General features: G+C 36.9%; 1 long non-coding RNA gene across 1 annotated transcript; it reads right to left on the reverse strand.

The window, feature by feature from the left end:
• Nucleotides 1–17940: 17940 nt before the first annotated feature.
• On the reverse strand, nucleotides 17941–19421 carry LOC137155596 (uncharacterized). Its single transcript, XR_010920562.1, has 2 exons — nucleotides 19361–19421; nucleotides 17941–18518 (listed from the first exon to the last, which is right to left on the reverse strand). It is a non-coding gene; the product is annotated as an uncharacterized lncRNA (long non-coding RNA).
• Between the last annotated feature and the right edge of the window lie 1110 nt (nucleotides 19422–20531).

The following is a 20531-nucleotide window of genomic DNA, read 5'->3' on the forward strand; positions in this document are numbered from 1 at the left end:
AGATTACAAAAATTAAAAATACAGTACTTATGTCAAAAAAATTCAACTGAATAATTATAGGAAAAATGTTAAAAATATAGCCATTAGGTATAATATTTTGTAATGTTTACATTTCCCCACAATCACATAATTAATTGAGACTACTGTTCAAAATGTAACCTGATTTCTTGAAAGTCTTGATTTAAAGAAATAATTTGCTCAAAATTGGCTACAATTTGAAAACTTAAGTAATGTGAACTAACTTGGGACCATTTAAGATTCCACTGCTGACATATGCTTGGGAAAAAGTGTTTCTGAAGAGCAATCCAATATTAGATTCTTTTTTCCTTAAAAAAATTTACTTTATAGTCTGATACAACCCATCATTGAGATGTGACTGTAGCAGATTAGTAAGAAAGTGAGTTGATTAGATAAGTAAATCGGTCCACCATTTGTGCGCAAAGTGTGATTAAAACTGTTCAGCTCGACATTAAAAACAAAAATATTTTATCTTGGCATATAGCAGACACAAATGGTGTGTCCACAAGATATAACAACAGGGATACAAAGAAACCCAGTATGAGTCAATTTTCAAAAGAAAAGGATAAATCCTGGCAGTCGATGGCAAAACTCTCATTGGCTTCAATGGGATTAGGATTTCACCATAAAGACACAACTAGGAAACAGTGGCTAGTTGGGAGAGTATGAGGCTCATTACCCTGGGTTCTACTGCTGGTTTGCCACGGACTCTCCAATCCACACACAGCCTGGATGGCTGTGCTTTCTGCAGGTGAACGAGGAGGGGCTGAAGAAGCTAAAGCTTTTCCCCAACCTGGTGCCAGGGCATAGGGCTCATACACAACCACTCCGGGCTATAGTCTAGTCTCTACCACCCATCCATATTAGTTAAAGGATTTGGGGGCACTAGATCTACATAAAAGATCCCTTGCCCTGCTCTGCTGCCATCTCAGCCTTCCAGGTCAACATGGAGACATCATGATGTCTGTGCAGAGGTTTGCAGAATCAGTGGCCAAGTCTGTAAATTTGTATAAAGACAAATGCTATTGGTGTTGGATAATGCAGTATTGTCTGATTACTTCTGATCCACAGCAGTTCACTTTTCCTGCTTGCCCCTTTCACCCCAAAATAAGGAGTCAAATGAGAGAAGAACTTGTTTAATAGTGGTATTAAAATTAGAGGTGGATGGGGAACAGGTTTCCCATCCTACAAAAATTGTTGAGTTTAAAAAATACAAAAACAAAGTACTTTCCCATCCTTAATCAGGACAAAGTCAAAATTTATATACATAAACAAGCCAAAAAAATCAGCTAAGGTCTGCTGAAACATTTTGCATCAGTTTCAACCTTTTTTTTAAACTGTAGATTGAAACTAATTTTCATTTTAAAATTTACACAAATCATTAAATGAAAAACTTCTCATTTCAAGAATGTCTAAAAAGGACTATTTTTAAAAAATTCATAATGGGAAATTTGTCAAAAGACAACCCTTTTCTTTAGAAAGCTTTTGGTTTTGATTAAAAGTGCTGATTCACCAAAAACTTTTCTTCCAAAAAATTCCTTTAATTAAAATGCGTTACTAAGGGACAGATTTGATGCTTTCCTCGACATCTAACTCCCCAAGTTGTCTCAATAACTTCACTTAAGCTACTTCTGGAGTACAGTGGTACTCATTGAATTAGAGGTCTGTAATGAGTATTTTCAATAATAAAATTTCTCCACTAAAATTTACAATCTCATTCCAAACCATGGCCAAAAAAAGTTAGTTTTAATAAGCCGTTATGAAATCGCATGTTTTGCACTGAAGTACATGAACTACACAAGATTGGGACCCCATTGTGCTAACAGTGATTGTACAATTTCTGCCCCAAAGAACTTAATTTTAAGTATATGTAGTCTAACTCAAATAAAACCAAAGGTTCTAGCAAACCGGTCAGAAAGCATCCTAGATACTACTGCTAATGAACATATTAGAAATATGATAACAAAAAGGCCTTCTCTCAGTATGACATAAATTGTACTGGAAACCTTGGGGATACTTGACTGCTTAAGACAGGGAGTTGTCTACTGGGGATTGAAGGAAAGGATGAGCTGGTTGAGTGAAATCCTGGCCTCACGGAAGTCAATAGCAAAGCTCCCATTGACTTCAATGAAATGAAGTGTAGTTAAAGGAAGTGGTTAAACCCAGCTTTTTAGAGTTCCAGGCCAGGCAGTGGCATGATAGGCACTAAGGGTGTAGACTATTCCCCAAATGAGAAGTGGGTAAACTGTTTGCCTACATTTACCCTCGACTATACTACAGCTTCAATGGGGCCAGAACCTCTGGCCACTATCTCTTCTATTTCTTTGGAAACATTTTTGTAACGATGTATGGTACATCAGTTCCAGAACTATAATATTGAGTATTCCTAAATTCCACTATCTACAGTGAATGGTTTGAGCTGTCCCCAAACCAGAATTTTACTCTGAAAACAAAACACTGACTTCTGGCCTTTATAATCAACCACTCTTTAAAACTGTGGTAGCAAAAGGCATGCTTAAGAAAATATATTTCTTTCATCTCTGTGTGGTGGTGTTACATAGCTTTTCCGGCAAAACTAGGAGCTTCTGACTCACTCTTATATTTATGAGAAAGACTCTGAGTAGGCAACTTCTAGCACTGGTTCTCAGCATTATATTTCCTTCTCTACTGAAAATAAGGAAGTGCATTACGTAAGAAAACAAAAGATGAATAACTTATTGCCCTTTCGTGTAGTGTGGATATTGACAAATCTACATCCTTGCTGACACAGTAAAAAAAACAAAAAAACAAAAAAAAACTTCACAACTTGTAATTTTACTGGATTAGTTATCCCAAGGCTTTTGATTCATCTAGGCATAGTAGAATTGCAATTATGAACAGCTTTCCTCCATATGCAGATAGATAAAACTCACAGTGAGACTGCTAAGATTTATATTTCAGTTCATAGGAGCCAATCAGTTATTAACAGAAGCATGGTATACATAGCTATATAATTGAAAAGACTCAGATGTCATTTTGTTTTCTGTGCAGGGCCCCTTTTAAATGTGGAGGATTCCCTACATCAGTCCTTTGTTGCACAGACAATTGCTCATATGCAGAATGTTAAAGACTGTCACTGGTTTTTTCCTGCTTTTCTAGGATGTTTTATATTTGTTCTCTGTCATTTTTTCAGTGTCACAATCTCTTACATCATTTGGTGTTTTGGTAGGCCCAGCTCCTGGAAGCTTGTAACTTTGGGATAATCTTAGCTTTCATTTAAACAAAATATATATGTATCTATATATCTTTCTAGCCCTTATGGTTCAAGAGAAAAACTGCAAAAGATGAACCCTAATGGCTCAAACAACAGAAGGGCAAACAAAAGACCCATGATTTTACTTTTTAAAATGTCATGATTTTTAAGTCAGTATCATGATTTTTGGAACCTGACTCATGATATTGGAACACTTGGACTTGGCAACATCATCTTCTAACATGAGATAGTGCAAAATATATATATGGTAGTTGACTTTTCTTCATGGAGAATCTCAAATCAGAGCTTGATTACAAAATGAAGGTAGCATTCAAGTGTGTAAAGCACAGCACCAGATAGCCAAAATCCTGAACTTCATTCCCAGTTCTGCCACTGACTCTCTGTAAGCTTGAGAAAAACTGTCAACATGCCAGCTGACTCATGTCCCTGATTATAATATTTCCCTACTGAACTCATAGGATTGAGCCTTAAGTAATGTTTATAAAGCACTTATAAGATCTTCAGACGAAAGGTGCTATGTAAGTGTATATTACTATAGGTATTGTTGGAAAGCCTGCAAAGGAGAAAGTAAATGAGTTAACATGTCAGCAGCAATAATTGTATTGTTTATTTCAACAATATATTTTTCATGAAATTCCCATGTGTAGTTATTTCGATAGACTTTAGATTAGAATATAGCGTTCTACACCACGCACATGGAGTTGCAGACAACACTCATTAACTTGCCCCTTTTACTAAAAGTAAATAGAGAACATTCTTTTTTCTTGGATAAAAGAAATCAGGCTCCTTCCTTTTAGACTTGGGAACTCTCAATGACTTTGGAACAAACTCAAATACCAAGCAAACTGGTTTTTTAAGTAGCAACCATATAACACCCATCTATGAGCTTTTCTGACTAACTTCATACCAATGAAATCTTGATAACTATATTTGGAATACAAAAATAATCTGGAATTATGTGAAATACAATAAGAATTAAATGATTATAGTTAACAGAAACAAGTTACCAATAGTGTCCCAAATTTCACACCCCCACGCACCCACACCTTTGCAATTACTGTTGTAGCTTATGCCTATCCTTGCTGTTCCTGAATCAAGCAAGAAAGTTACCAAGTTGTTAAACTTGTTCTTTCTGAGCTTACAAACCATATTATTAACTTAACTAATTATTAACTAGAGACTGGCTAAAGCCACAAAATTCAGATCAGGGTTTCAATTCACGAAAAGCCCAAAAGAGATTCAGGTCATTATAGTGGTTACTAACAAAATTGAAATCTGGGTCTGGATTCAAAACCAACATCTCCACCCCTCTTAATATTAAGGGATGTTCAGATTCAGAGCTATGTTTTGAGTCCATCACTCATACGAAAGCACATTCTTTATATTACCATTAACATTTCAATTAAGGGCTAATCCAATTTCCATCAAAGTAAAAGGAAAGACTTCTATTAACTTCAATAGGAAATGGATTAGGCCCCCATTTGATACTCAGTCCCTCAGCAAAATTCTCATGTTTCCATTTTTAAAGGTGCAATCTAACAAAAGCACATAGTCCACTTAAGAAGTCTTATGTTCCCAATTCAATGCGAGCATCAGCCAATGCACACTAAGATACAGAATATGCTTGAACAAAACCCACTTTTTATTCATGCATTCCAGAAGAAAATTAAGGGTTTTATTTTACATTTCTGATGCAAGGGCCTAGCACAAATTTTCTGTCATCCAACTCACTAGAAACACTATGCACTAAAAAACACATCAAATTTTTAAAAGGCTCTGAAAGACAAAAACAATTGTTCATTACAAGCTTTCCTTTTACAAAGTGCTTACTATTAAAAAATAGAACAAAATTTTACCTTTCAAATTTTCCTTTAGTGGCAGTATTTATACTATTAGGGAGAAGAGAGATTCTTTTAAAAAAATTTCAATGATCTAGAGCCTTTTTTCTTCTAATTTACATCTGTACAGTACCTTTTACTCCAGTGGAGTTGCTTCTACATACAGAGATTCGTATTTGAAATCAGAACCTCACACTTAATATTCCAAAACAATGAACATGTTTAATTCACCATCTACATCTAAGGCACAACTAACATATGACCAAGGTAGTAATCATCTCACAGGATCATGCACATTATATCAATTTTTGTTCATATATGCATTTCAATTTATTAAATGATCATAATGGTATCTTCATCTGCACAAACAGAGAAAATACACAGTAGATTGTCAAGTGGTTCCATTCAAGAATCATTAACAGGCTTGCAAGTGGGATCAGCTTATTTATAGCAAAGGATAGCGACTGCCCTTTGTCTATATTGCAGGACAGACTATCACCTTCCTGGACAGACATTAAACTCACTATGCCCTACCCATATTTTTTTTTTTAAAAAGGAACTATTTGCATTTATTTCATTCAGAATCTGCTATATAAAACATCAAATCAAGAACACATTGAACAATATTAACACTGAACACAGGTATCTGCAGTAGACATATTATGCATGGTCATTATTAAGGATACAATTTGGTCACGGATTTTGTGACTTTAACAGATCTCTGACTTCTATGACTTCAGCCCCACTTGTGCTCAGGCTATGTGGCTCCAGCTTGGGCTTCAGCCCTGCCATGACTGGACCTGGATTTTGTACATTTTTCCGGATGACTATTCCATGAATTTTGCTTAATTTTACCGGGACAAAATCATACCCATAGTCATTATACATGGTCAGAAATGAATGAATGAACTAAGGGCACAATTTTTTATCTTGAATACAACGTATGAACGTGTGTACATGTAACTGGTAAAAATCAGCTATCACACATGCACTTCAGTGTCTATATAGGGTGATGCCTGTCCAAGGATGGCCTTAGGGCTTTTAGTACACCACATAGCGCCAAAGACTACCAACATTACAGCAGAGATTTTCAGACAAAATTAAACTACTGGGAATTCATTTAACTACAAAACCCATAGAAACTGGAGCCAAGAGAGACCTTTTTGGTCATTTTATCCATTCCCTGCCAGAGGAGAACCATTCTCAGTGCAGTACCATTTCTATAATTTCATTTTGGAGATCAATGAACAGTGAATCAGTATTAGCACTCTTTTAAATACTGCATTTAATTCCCCCCTTCCCCTCAGTTTCAGTCCATTACTTCTGGTTACACTGCAAGGTGCTCACTATATAATGCCACTCATTTGTGTTCAGAAGATGAGTGTTTGCAATGCACTTCAAAGATTAAAAGCGCTATAGAAGTATTTAGTACTGCATTAAATGCTTCTGCTGTGGTATTCTTGTAGAAGTACCCTATTCTCCCTTATCCATCATTTAGCCACGCTCTTTGAATCTCAGTCTGACAAACCAGTCCTTTGATTTTTTGTTGCACACTTCTAAGTTTCTTCAGCTTTGTTGACATAAATCTGCCATTACGGAGCTCAGAACTGAATACAATATTCCAGGTGCAATCACACCTTGAGTCACATAGAAAGGGACTGTCACTTCACTGCTCCATAACACTAATTGAAATCCAGATACAACATGGCGGCTCTTATCACATTGCAAGCTCGTACCCAATATGTGGTCTAAGATGGGTCCGTCTTGGTTTGTTTTTTTAAACCATTACTGCTTTGCAATATCTTCCTTCCACTGACTTTGTTAATTTACATTTTCCCCGGTTGAATCCCACTGTACTTTTTAAAAAATATGTATATACAAATTGCTAGCACTTCTAGGTCCCATTGCATTATTCCTCTGTGCTCCATTGGTATTGCCAATAAAAGCATAAGACTTTCTTATTACCTTAGTAAGCTCAAATGCTAATTAACTTCACTGATGTGCAAGCCTTGGAAACTGAAGACCATAAATCTTGATCAGTGTGGTTATTGAATGTAGACTTTAGGCAGTGCCAGTGGGGCATGAGCTATTTGAGCCTTCTACTTAATGAGGTTTTTCCATCTCTAATTTCTACAATTTTCTGGTTTCTCATAGTGGGATTTTTTTTTTTTTTTTTTTTTTTTTTTTGAGAACTTTGGAATGGTGTACTATATTGCTGAAGTATTAGTGATCCACAATGCCACAACGAACAGTATATTCAAATAAATATTAGGAAATTAACTTCCAAGGTGCCTGGCTTCAGTTTGGTACAGCGACAGTCAGTGTGATGAAGTGATCAGTCAGTGGATGTGGGACAGCCAACAGGGGTTGGTTTCTGCAATGCTAACTGGTATTAATTTCAGTAAGTTCTAAGAGAAATGGTAAGGTAAAAATCAGCTGCAGGATGCATTCTGTAAAGGAGCAAACCAGCTCTGAGCTAATAGGCTTACCTGGAGGAAGGTATGCTGCTGATGGTATTTTTCTAAAGTTTAAAGTGGCTGTAGTGTTTGCTACTGCCTGGCAGTCTCCATTTTGAAAACAAATGGAGGAGGATCATCTGTCAAAGTCTACCATGGGAGGAGCTTATGTGCTATAAAACCTGCTGGTTCAGTCTTGAAAGAGTCAAAGTTGTAACAGGCCCAGACTCTCAAGGTGAATGAAAGTCAGTTTAGTTTAGCAGAAGCCTGAAGAGATTTTGTTTAGTCTAGACAAAGGCTTGTTCTAATGGTGAAGGTTTTTTGCTTTAGCTAGGAGCTATACTATTATGAAGTTGCTATGGGATTTTTTTTTCCAGTTTCAATAGGACCTAACATTTTAAAATCTACATCTATATTTTAAATGCTTCTAGATCTTTCTGCTTCTTTGTTCTTCATGAAAGCTGAGTCTACAGCCCACACTTCACACACCACACTGTTGTGTGACATTCAGACACCAACTTTTTCATTTCTATTTCATCCTGTTTGAAGTTGGGTTCATTATGGGTTTGTAGTGGTCAATACCATATACAGTAGGGAAGAATAATTCCATCCAGTGAAATAATTGCTGAATGACATCGTGAAGCTTGGGTTATGCAGGAGTTCAGACTAGATAATCACAGTAGGTCCTTCTGGCCATAACATTTATTAACTTCTGCTATCTGATTACATTCTTTGCTTCATTCTGGTCCATTGTTGGTACCAGGTCCAAATGGGTAAAATTGTTTAAGAATAATTTTCATAACTTTGTATTTTGGTTTGTTTGTCCAAAGAAAGGATTAGTTGGGAAAGCATTAGAGTGGGCTCCTCGTTGGTTTACTCTGAAAAACTAAGTTATAAACCACTGTTACGAAACTAGCAAGCAGCAATATTAACTGACTTTCAACTCAAGCCCTTCTACCTCCCACAAAAAGTACCAACAGGCAGATTTCTACTCCCCCCATGTAAACAATGTAGATTAAATGTCTATGGAGAAGTTGCTTCAATCATAAAAGGTTTAGTTTTGGGGGCAGTGGTACTTACTCACCTTCATAAAGTGTTTGAGATTGTTGAATGAAAATGATAAGAGTTCATTCTATTATTATTATCATGGGGAGATGGAACAAACAGAGAATGATACCGACAAACTCAAAGATTATTTGTTGTGACAAAGTTCTTATTTTGAAATAAATTTTGTTATGAGATTAAAGAGCATAAGGTAATTTATTATTCTCAGTGAGTTACCCAAAGGCACCAAGACCTGTGCTTTCCTCCTTGATAGATATTTCTGCCAAAAATATTAAGGCGAAAAAAAGAGTGAACCACTGCTTTCTGGTCAGCAGATAAAGACTAATCCCACCCTCGAGACTCTATATATTTATCTACAATGATAAATTCACAAATGCATGAACAACAATCTTTAGAAGCCCTTTTACTAGAGGTGTATCAACACTACAAAAAGCATGTGTAAACATTTATTTGAATAAATACATGAATTTACTCAGTATTTATATGACTTTTTCATTGTTTTCCATGAATTCAGTGACTGTTTACAATAATGTAAAAAGAAAGCAGAAGTCTTGGTCATGTGTTTGCACTGGAATTGTGAATGGGACCAGCTTGAAATCACCAATCTTCCTCTTATTTATTAAAATTTCACTTGTGTAATCCAGGAAGCAAAGTAATGCAATCTGATTTAGGTAATAAATCACATACTGATAGTTATTACAAAATTTGTTTAAAAAGATATTTATGCAACAAATTCTTGCTAAGCAAAGTTTTAATTTTTTTAATGTCCTTAGCTATTCATTTCCTGGCTTTTTAGTGTGTGGGTTTCATAAGAGGTGTAGCCAATAAATATATTGTCACTTAGCAACCTTAACTTGTTTTTGTAATGATATTTTTTGTTTTTTGAAGTTGTCCAGAATGGTTGGAGATTTTTTGCATCAACTTCTTTTTTGTGTTATAGTTTTTAAAATGAAAGTAAGTGAAATAAGCAAGTCAACAGATTAATTAAAAGAATGAGTGCCAAAGTAATAATAGCCACTGTGGAGCCATGTCACAGAGCCCTCCTTACCAGATGTGCACATTCATTTTGCCTAAGTTATTGACACATGCATGCACAGCTTTTATCTAAGTTATGGCTCCCCCATCACCTGGGTATCTGAGCCTCTCCCAATCTTTTGATGTATTATTCCCCTCAGAGCACCTCTGAGAGGCAGGGAAGTGCTATTATCCACATTTTATAGATCTTGAAGGGGGTCCTAGAAAGAGAGACTAAGTGATTTGCCCAAACTTAGTCACACAGGAAGTCTGAGGTAGAGCACAGAGTTAAAATCAAGTCTCAAGTCCTAGGTTAGTGTTCTACCCATTTGGACCACCCTCTCTCTCTCTCTCTCTGAGTATTGGTAAAAAGGAAGATGTGAGAGTTCTCTGGCTGTACAGATGTAGTAAATGATTACCTGGTACCAATTCCCATCTGATGAAATGCAACTCCTCTCTAAATAAGGGAACAGCAAAGCTCATTTTAATTGTTAAATCAATTACTAAAGAAAGATTTTATTTTACAATTGAAGTGCTTGCTTTGTCACATTCATCCAGTGATCTGAGGATCTCTGATCTTCAAGTCCATTGTTCGTAATTGTCTACCTACTCCTCTCTATGTTTCTGCTCAATTCATGATTCACCTCTGGGAACCAAACACTGATTTTTTTAAACTTATTTTATGATCAAGAATCAAACAATTTAAGGATTCCATTTCCACACTGCAGTATTTCTAAACATCTTGCTAAATCTTTAACCTCTTAAGCAAAACAGCAAGAGCCCTGGGGCACCTTAAAGACTAACAAACTTATTTCGGCATAAGCTTTCATGGGCAGAAACCCACTTCATCTTTACCTCATAAGAATATTCATCACTTAGAAACCTAAGTTTACATAAGATTGGCAATAATTGGTTTACAGTAAATCAGTTCCTATGCTAGTAAATTAAAATGACTCACTGTCCACAACAATCCTGTTCCCAGGAATATTTGATTCTTGATTAACCAACTTGTTCTGACTGTATAATTTACATGTTTAATCATGATATTTACAAAGCTTGCCAGGGCATAGCATCAAGAAAATAGACATGTCGCAATCTGATAGTCTGAGGACTGATGTTCAACCTCAGGCAAGCAGTGCGAATGAAACGAATCATAGTTTAAGTTTGCTATTGTGAAAATGTGACAATTAGAACTAATAAGTATGCATCCATTTGTAGGCAGATAGATAAGGGGCAAAACTGGGCAACCAGCTCCAAAGGGCCAAACTCAGTTTCTGGTGAATGAGAACTTGCTCTTTACCCATTCACTGATAAAACTGAAGGGGGGCAGGGTTATTCGTTAATATCACCCAAGTAACAACATGAAAATGATACAAAATAAAGGCCCTTTATTTTGTCAGGTTCTACAGTTGTCACAGTCACCATTCAAAACAAACAGCCAAGTAAACTATCCAGGGGAATAAAAGTAACAATCACATCCTTCACTAAGGATCTGAAAGGTTCTCATTTCCTTCAACGGCCATTAAATTAGGCCTTATGGGAGATCATCATCCCTCTTGTACATTTAGTGGAAGCATATGCCTTACTGACTACTAGAAGTCCTTAGAAAATGGAATACTATGCTGATGGTAAGTCTGTTTGTGATACAAAAATCTGAATTGCTGATCACAGGAATCATGTTTCCAGGGATATTTAAATAACCGTCTTGTTCCAAATGTACACCATTCATATTTAAATTACTATATTACAAGGTTAATAATCTACACCATAGGAAACTAAGAGCAAGGATTTGAAGATTTGTTGAAATGATAGTACTATCCAATCCACTAATAGCTCTTGCCTGGGAGGGCAACACCAGATCCTTCAGCATCTTTACTGGTCCTTTCATATTTGTAAGGCTGCATTTCAGAGGAGGACACTACTGTGATGAAAATGGTGGTTTGCTGGCACTGTGATGTGCTTCCGAGTACTGGCTAGTACCTTCCAGAGACCATAGTTTCAGGAACAACTTTACAGCCCATCAGATACATGGGTGTTTTAGGACTGCTAAAACAGCAGCTAGAGCCACACCCCAACATGTCTTTAAATTAGGAACTTTGGGTTTGATTCTCCTCTAGGTCTGGTGTAAATCATTAAAATCATCCCGGTGTGAAAAATCTGTCAGAGAAGAACCAAGCCCATTGTCTTTGTTTATTTGTAAGAAATTAAAAAGGGCTAGAGAAATACTGGACTTGTTTAGAACATGTTGCTTAACCAACTGATACATTTGTAATCACATGCTAAAAAGCTTTTCTCTACATTTGATCCTTTCCCTTCTTCTAGCACTAACTTTTCACCTGCTCGGTTTCCTTTGTGTCAGACTATAGCAGAGTAAGAAAAACTGTTTTTCCATTTCACTATTTTCATTAAAGGAATGGCAAAATTCCATGTAGAATTCTCGTGCTTGTGGTCAGACTTTGGCAGAGGTTTTATTTTCTTAAACCAAAAAGTTTACAGTGAGGTTGTAAAAGGAACCAATAATTTTAATGCAACTGGTTTCTTTAGGTTTGATGCACAGACAATCAGGAGCTGTATTAGAAAGCTAATCTCTCTTGGGTCTTCACACCCATGGAGTATGATCAGTTCTAAATTGAAGGTCAAGCTTATTTTTAAGGAGCCAATAACGAGACAGAGTTTGGACAAGTGGAGCAAATAGATGTGCTGCCATTTACAGCTTGAAGCAAAAGGCAATAGAAACCCTGGTTGCTCTGTTCCAGTCTTTCAAAAATGCCAGCATCCCATTGTCAGACAACATGGCCTGTGCTGCAGCAATACCTGTGAAATCTAGAGGTAGTGGGAGGTCTTTTTGAATCCTTCCTTGGTCTCATACAATTGTGCCAGAGACCAGCCTGAGATACATACAAATATCTTTACCAATTCATTTTCTAAATGAATTACAGTCTTTGCAAAAAATCGATAGGAAGTCATTAAAAGATTAACATTTAATATACATTTGTGAGTGAATTTAGTACTTACAAAAGTGAGGAATTAACAGTGCTGATTTAGATCAGGTGCTGTGCAAGTTTCCCCACATGCTGCTCTGTTTCCCACTCTGCCTTGATTCTTATGTTACACTATATAGTTTGTCAAGGATGTTGAAGATCCCCACATCAGACAAATTCTTTGGGATTTAGCTAAAACCTGTACCATGGTAAGATCAATAAGCAGTTTATTCATTTCAATCAATTTCAAACCTTCTAGGCTGAGCAAGGCAAGAACATAGACCCAAAAATTGTCTCCAGACCATAGATTTTTCTATTAAAGCCATCCCTCAATTCCTCACTAAGAAGAAAGATTATTACCATATTTTCACTAGTGAGATCATTGCAATATAAATGAATCTTCTTGTTTTATCTTATCTACCACTGAAATACAGCTTCCTTCAGGCGGAACACAGCAGCAGAAAACCGCAGCATCCTAAGCTTGACTAGATAATGGAAAGCACACACTGCACAGGTACCAGCCCTTATTTTTCTGGGAACAGTTAGCTACTCAGCATCTGAGAATGACTCCTGTGCTACTCCAGTCTTTATATAAGAGAAAAAGAACAAACTGTTGCGTGAGAGAGAGATAACAGACAGCAATATTGAAAAGTAAATTAGAATAAAATGATGATTTGTGTTATTCTGTTACATTCAGGATGAAAGCAATGATCTCAAACCAGACCAAGATGATGACTGAAACATATTCTTTGTGTCCACAATCAGATTTGATTATTTTCATATTTACTCACCAATTACTTTTTTCTTAAGTCATAGAAAATAAAGGATGGTGATTAAAGGCTACTTAGCATTTTTTTGATAAACTCTTCAAGACTAAAAAGCCTTGAGCAAGTACTTAGCATTCGGATGTTAACCAGTTGAAATACCATGCAAGAACATGGTAGGCTCTCAGACTTATAAGTTAAAATTCTTATTATTTCTATAAAACATCTGATAATTAAGAAGAGACATTTCCCTACCCTGGGGAGCATGCAACCTGAGCTAAAGTTTAGCAGATAATAGAAATGGAGTACTTCCTAAACAGTGCATATACTGAAGTTCTGGTACATCAAAATATGGAGGCAGGAGATAAGTAGCCTGATAAAGAACACAAACTAGCTGATAAGAATCAATTACCAAATGTATTTCTGTACATTGGGCCTAAGATTTGTTTTTCTCCTAGTGATGACACCAGTTTGTTCTAATGGATAGGAAATCCATTTGCACACATCTTGTTTTAAGGCAAAACCCTTCCTGTCTGAAGTAAAGAGGTGTCTGACAGATCTGACAGACAAGCACATGCCTAGAAGAAATAGCACCAATACTAGAGAAGGCTGTTGAATTCCCCCTGGAATTCTTCAGTTGCTAAAATAAATTACTGTCACACTCTTATATTAGGTTCACAGATCTATGTGGACAAATACAAATTTTATAGATGAGCATATATGTAAATATATCAATGTATTAGTAACAGCCACCACTGCTAGTAGACTCTTCAATGCCAATTAAAATGAAAAGGGGGATGTATGTTTTAAATAAAGTCAGTTTCTTCACAATAGGCGATTGTTTACCTTTTGAATTTCCCGTTTCCTAACTAAAGCAAGATGTAATTTTTCTTTTAACCTTGGACATGCAACTAGTTTCCTTGTATACAGCAGGCAGCTGGACTGCAATGCTGAAGAATGGTAGGAAAGGTTTTTGTTGTCTACCATTATTTGTAAAATAGTAAAGGAACACTTTACTTTGTCTGAATCAAATTGAACATAGCCAAATCCAAACTAAAAAGTCAACCATCAGCTAAATTCGTAGCTTCACCATAGCATGAAATACAGGAGGATATTTGCAGACCATAGTACCCCTTATCTCTGGTAAAATAAATGGAACAAAGGGGGGAACCACTGAGAGAATGGCACACATATCCATTAGCAAAGACAAAACAAACTCAATTTTAAGCCGTATATGAGTGGAATTCTAAAACAGAGTGAGAATCTCACAAGAGTCAGGAAATTCAGAGATAAGGTTGCTTAAATTACAACCCCTCTTATATTTCCCTTTGCTTTAGTAGTTCTCCATTTCTCCTCAGCATTTTTTGTTTGTTTGTTTGTTTGTTTTTGTTTTTGAAAGGAACAAGCGGAAAGAGCAGGTAGAGCAGAGATTTTTCTAGGTATTTGACAAAACTATATAGCGCTCTAAATTTTTTATGTACATTGAGCACTGTTCACCATGCAATAATAGCAGTCCTCCTTCTAACGTCCATCTTTTCATTTTGATCTCTTTACTAATAACTACAAACCAAAATTAACAGCAAATAAATGTCTATTCCAAGAAGGGTAAATTAAATGATCATGAATAGCAGAGCTTGTAGCTCAGAACTGAGGAATAATAACTAAGCAAATAATCAAGTGAAGTCTATCATTGATTGAAATAAAACCTTAGACTCAAACCCTCCCAGAGTTTACTGTCCAAAATCTAGATCTAGACCCGGAATTCCCAGATGTTGATGTTTTCATATCTGACTCATTATAAAGTAAATTCTTCTTTCCTTGTGCTCCCTGTCTACCTGTATCAACCTCTTGTCTTAGAGACTGCAAACTCTAGAGGAGGAGGAGGAGGAGGAGGAACAGTCTTTTTTAATTGTGTTTGTATAGAAGCTAGCATAATGGAGTCCTGGTCCATGACTAGGTCTCCTGGGTGCTTCCATAATACAAACTAAATTCTGATTGAAACTTAGATCTAGAGTCAGGGTTCAGAACCAAGGTTTTGGTTCTATTCATAAGATATTTTTGCTCCGATTTGACCTAAGAAGCTAGTCAAAGTTCAGGGCACTGGGAATGTCTCAGCTGGAAATAGAAATTGATGAAGTCTGCTTTAAAAAAAAATTCCGGCAAATGCAGGAGGAGCCAAGAACAAAAAGGAGCAATTTCTTAGCTTGCAACCCTAAGCCTCTTCAGCCAACAAACCCAAAAGCTGTTTCTCTGGCTTTTTCCAGGGTCATACAGTTCCCCCTGGCTACTGCCTGGCCTTCTTCTCTCTACCCTTCCCCTTCCCCCCCCGTTTTCAGTTTCTGTGCGTTTTGCATTGCCTCACACACACCTCATCACACCCAGTTCAACTCCTCCATCCTCATAGTGCTAGTTTCTGGGCAGACTATTAGACCTTGTTATAGGTTTGGCCCCGTAAGTGTTTATTACAACTATCTTAAGTGAAAGGTGCAGTCACACCTCAGTTTGAACATGGCTTTAACTCAGCCCAAAGCAAGGTTTGACTCAGCTCATAACAATATTACAAAATAAGAAAGTAGCCTCACCACCATACTAGGCAAGAGACTCATGTTAAAATATCAATCACTTAAAGAGTTTCTTCTCTCCCCATCAAAAATCAAAGCAGTTGGTTCTCATTCAGTACTAATTACTTGTAAAGTCTGGATTTTAAGAAAGCTGTCTTGAGCAACATACATGGCAAGAAAATCTGAACCTCTCAGAAAATACTATACTCTTATTGCTAAAATATAACTGAAGCACACTTTATTTCATACTTGAAGGTGGCAATCTATCGACCCACCTTCTTTGGTAACATACAAACTAAACCAAGTTCCTGGTGGTAAACCCCTGAACAGAAATTATTATTAACTGTTGCAGTAAATATGACAACTGATTCTCAACAGGGAAATGACCACATCTGTGTCAAAGTTTCAAAGCTGAAAAATGTGATTTATTATGAAAGGTCAGCCTTTCATAATAATCAACCTTAGCCTCAGCAGCATCACTAGCACAGAGCTATGAAAGAATACTACTGTGCACATACATCTTGGCTCACTGCACAAGGAGAAGAAAGATTTTTTTTTAAAAAGCCACCGTCACAGACAATAGGAGAAAAAAAAGTCCCCATTAACTGACAATTTGTGCAAGAAAATTTTTTTTTTTTTTTACCAGTAATTGTTCTTTGAGAGTCACCCCTGTGCATTCACGTTACCTACTTACCTTCCTGGCTATCTCAAGTCATGTGAAAACTGCAGCTAGGAAAAAAGGAACTGAGAGGATTGGGGCTCTTCTTTTACATAGAATAGAGAGGGGATCCCATCCTTATGCTAAATCTCTCATGCATCCCCCACTCCTCCCATGGACATGGCTTTTCAAGACACCCTGAAACTTGGACACCGGAACTGCAATATCACACAAATGGGAGTAGACGGGGCCTCACAGCAGAATCAAAGCTTTCATGAAGAGAACTCATGTCCCAGGTGTTCATTGCCACGTGATTAAAGTAAACAAGTTTTAAAGAAACAACCCCCAGTTGTTTATAACCTGGAGTTTCATGAATTTAGTCATTTTTTAAAACTACTCATGGTGATCATCAAAAGTCACCTCAGGATTTTGAGCCATTATTAAAAATAAAAATGGCTTCCATCCACCTTTGTTCTAAATGGGAGAAAAGTCAGGCTGCCCTCATTTACAATGGCTACTATTTCCTTAAAGACTTTTCAGTTGGCAGTGAAGCTGTCTTCGTTTCCAATACGTTTAAAGCCAGGCTCTCTGATGTTACCCCTGTGCTGTCAGTGGGCAGGAAGGGATATTCACCATAGGTCTACAGTGCAGCTAGGAGTATGCCTCTCTGCCTCAATAGACACATGTGCTAGTTCAAGCAGAGCTAGCACACCAAAAATAGCAATGTAACATGAGCTAGCCACCCAGGTGGTCAGGCAGGCTTGTACCTAGCCTGTGCTGCCACCGGGGCCATAACATTCACACTGCTAGCTCAACTGGAGATAGCTCGTGCCTGTCTAAGTGGACTTGGAAGCCTGCTCCTAGCTGCTGTGTAGGCAAATCCTGGGGGACATAGTAGGTGAATATAAAAGGAGAGAGGAGAGTAAAGGGGTGGGAGATAGGACAGAAGAAAGATGAAAGGAAATAAAAAGGTTGGGGGAAAGAGAATGAGGAAAACTCTTTGGAGGGAAAAATATTGATGGGAAATAACAGAGGAGAAGAAGAGCAAGTAAGCATCTCTTCACGTTGAGGATCAAGCAAAGGAAGTGGAATTTTGCTCTGAGCAGCCAGTGTGATTCTTCAAAAATCTCATTACATTTTAAGTCCGTCTCATGATTTTATAGCATCTCACTCGTGACTTTTAAACTTGGAGGGTGGCAACACTGCCTATTCTCACAAATGTGCCTAGTTCTAATTACAACTTCATCAGGACTGTCTCATTAGACACACATTTAAAAATTGAAAGAGGGCCATAGTTATCAGTCTGGAAAAATGACAATGTTTCACTCCTGCTTTTCCTTATGACTTTTTACTAAACAACTTACATAAGCATTTTTCTTTAAACCATTTCACTTTTCCCTCAGTCAATACTTTGACACTGCTGGAAAAAAAAATGCACTTCTTGCTTTGAAGAGGGCTTTTCTTAGAAAATGCAGGAGATGTAAAAGTGTACATCAGAGGTTTTTCAACAGTAAAAGTAGATTCCTCCATGATCCCTTTTCTATACTATAATGCATTATTAAAAACTTAGACACAGTTGATTGAATGTATCGTATTAATAGCATTAATGGGAAAAAGTTTCTCTCTTCAAGGTAATTTATTCCATATTGGACCAACTGGAAACCTTTATCAAGGCTGTCAGCATCAGTAGCTCTTTTCTTCTGAGGCAAAAGCAAGGGCATTGTCTGCGTATTGATCTGATGTTATTCTAAGACTTGGACGAGATTTGAAGATAAGTTTGTAAATTATTTCTTTAGGTGCACAACAGCGTTATCCAAACTTCAATGGAAATTTTATCTGGGATTTCTCATTCACAAAGCTTTTCTTGATATTATACCAGGTATCTGGATGAAAACTTCAGCAGCACAAGACTAAAATAAAGAATGGGAACCCAGTGTTAACAAAATTCTCTCTATATTTGCTTCTTGTGTAGCAGACTTATGAATATTCATAGGTACAAATTTTTAATTGGCCCCCTCAATTACTGGACATAGTTAGAGATACTTTAAGCACGCAGTTTTCACCTGCAAATTGCTGTCCAGTCTACACATGCAGTTACTTATTTAAGTGAGCAGTCCCAAGTAGTCTTGTGTGAATAACCAACCAATCACAGCAAATTACTCATCAGCATTTATACTGCACTTTTCATCCCAAGATCTCAAAGCACTTTGTACAAGTGAATACTATCTCCCTTTTGTAGAGGGGGGAAAACAGAGACAAAGAGATATAAGTGACATGCCTGATTAATTAAATTGCCAATTACATAAGAAGCATGCGGAATCAAGCCTAGATACACGCTCAGTTTTTGGTACAGGCAGGTAAGATGTGCTCAGGTAATTATTAGTCCTGCATGGTGCTGAGCACTCTGGCCCCAGTCCAGCAAAGCAATTAAGCACATTCTTAATTTTCGACACATACATAGCCCCATGGACATCGGTGAGACTATGCACATGTTTAGCTTTAAAACATGAACCTCAGTGTTTTGCTGGACCAGGGCCAGCATCTTCAGCACCTAGCAAGATTAAGTTCATATTGCAGATGTTGAGAATTTGGCTTCTAATAGTATAATCTGAACCAAATTAGTCTGTATGTTTAAAAAAATATCAAGTTCAAGCATAAAACATTCTGAAAGCCATCCAGACTATCATGACTGCTCAGAATGTTCCTTTGCCTCTCAGCAGTGCTGTTGAGTACAGAGTGTTTGTTTCTTCACCTGTTCAAATGGTGAGATTTTCTGCACGTTTCTCTCTTTATTTTTTAAATCTGCTCTCCACCTGAAATTAAAACGATGTCATTAGGCCCATGACCAGCAAACACTCGTGTAAAATTTTGGAAGGGCTTCAGAACTGGCAAACAACTTGCTGCAGCTTTAACTGATTTAAGCATTCTTTTAAATCTTTCAAAGAAGTGAAGTTCTGAATCTATCATCCAATTTCAATGAGGTATTAGGAGAGAGAAGTACATGAAGAATGTTGTGCCATGGAATCTGTGGCTAAATAGAAATTAATCATCATTCAGGGCCAAGTGTTTTGATGTTGCTTGCCTGCACTTTAGCCATTTTACATACATAGAACTTCCTTAGGCGTGCAGAAAGGGGTTGATCCAAAGTCCTTGGGAAAGTCAATAGGAGACTTTCCACTGGGCTTGAATCAGGTCCCAAATGAACATTTATTTAGTCAACTATTTTGCAGTTGGAAGTGTACAAAACTTAATTTAGATTCTCAGGTTGAAAAGTTGGTCCTCCGGAGTCACTCTAACTTAAGTTTCTCAAATATTTAATGACACCTATTTTATATACTATACTTGCTCTGATGTGATTTAATAACTGTTCAGAGTCATCTCATATGTGTAAGCCTCAATAAATCTATATTAATAATCATTTACTATTTGTATAAACACCATACCCGGGCAGTGCATGAAAGACAAGTGATGAAGTCCTGGCTCCATTCAAGTCAAAGGGAGTTTTGCTATTGACTTCTATGAGCCAGGATTTCACCCAAGCTCCCTGCTTTCAATCTTAAATTAGGCCCAAAATGTAACTCAAGGATCAGACAGCGGGTTGTGGGAGACCAATGGCAAATGAAAGAAAGGAAATACTGTTTGGGTTGGGGGACCTAATCCCCCACAAGGCTTTCCAACAAGGAAAGATGTGAAAGCTAGTTTAGTAGTTCATAGCAGTACTGGTTTAAATCCCAGCAAACTGGCATTTAAAAATCTAATCACTGTTGCTGAAAGCTATATATCTTTAAATTTAATAATCAACTTATATGTTAAATATCATTTTACTATCAACATTGTATTGAGGCTTTTCGTCTCTGTAGTAAAATATGTATATATAGCTTTACATATTGGAAGCAAACAATACGCTCTTAATAAGCAAGAGA

Source organism: Emydura macquarii, unplaced genomic scaffold (assembly GCF_026122565.2).
Source record: "Emydura macquarii macquarii isolate MOO-44397 ecotype Brisbane River unplaced genomic scaffold, CSIRO-AGI_Emac_v2 contig_1363, whole genome shotgun sequence".
Lineage (NCBI taxonomy): Eukaryota > Metazoa > Chordata > Testudines > Chelidae > Emydura > Emydura macquarii.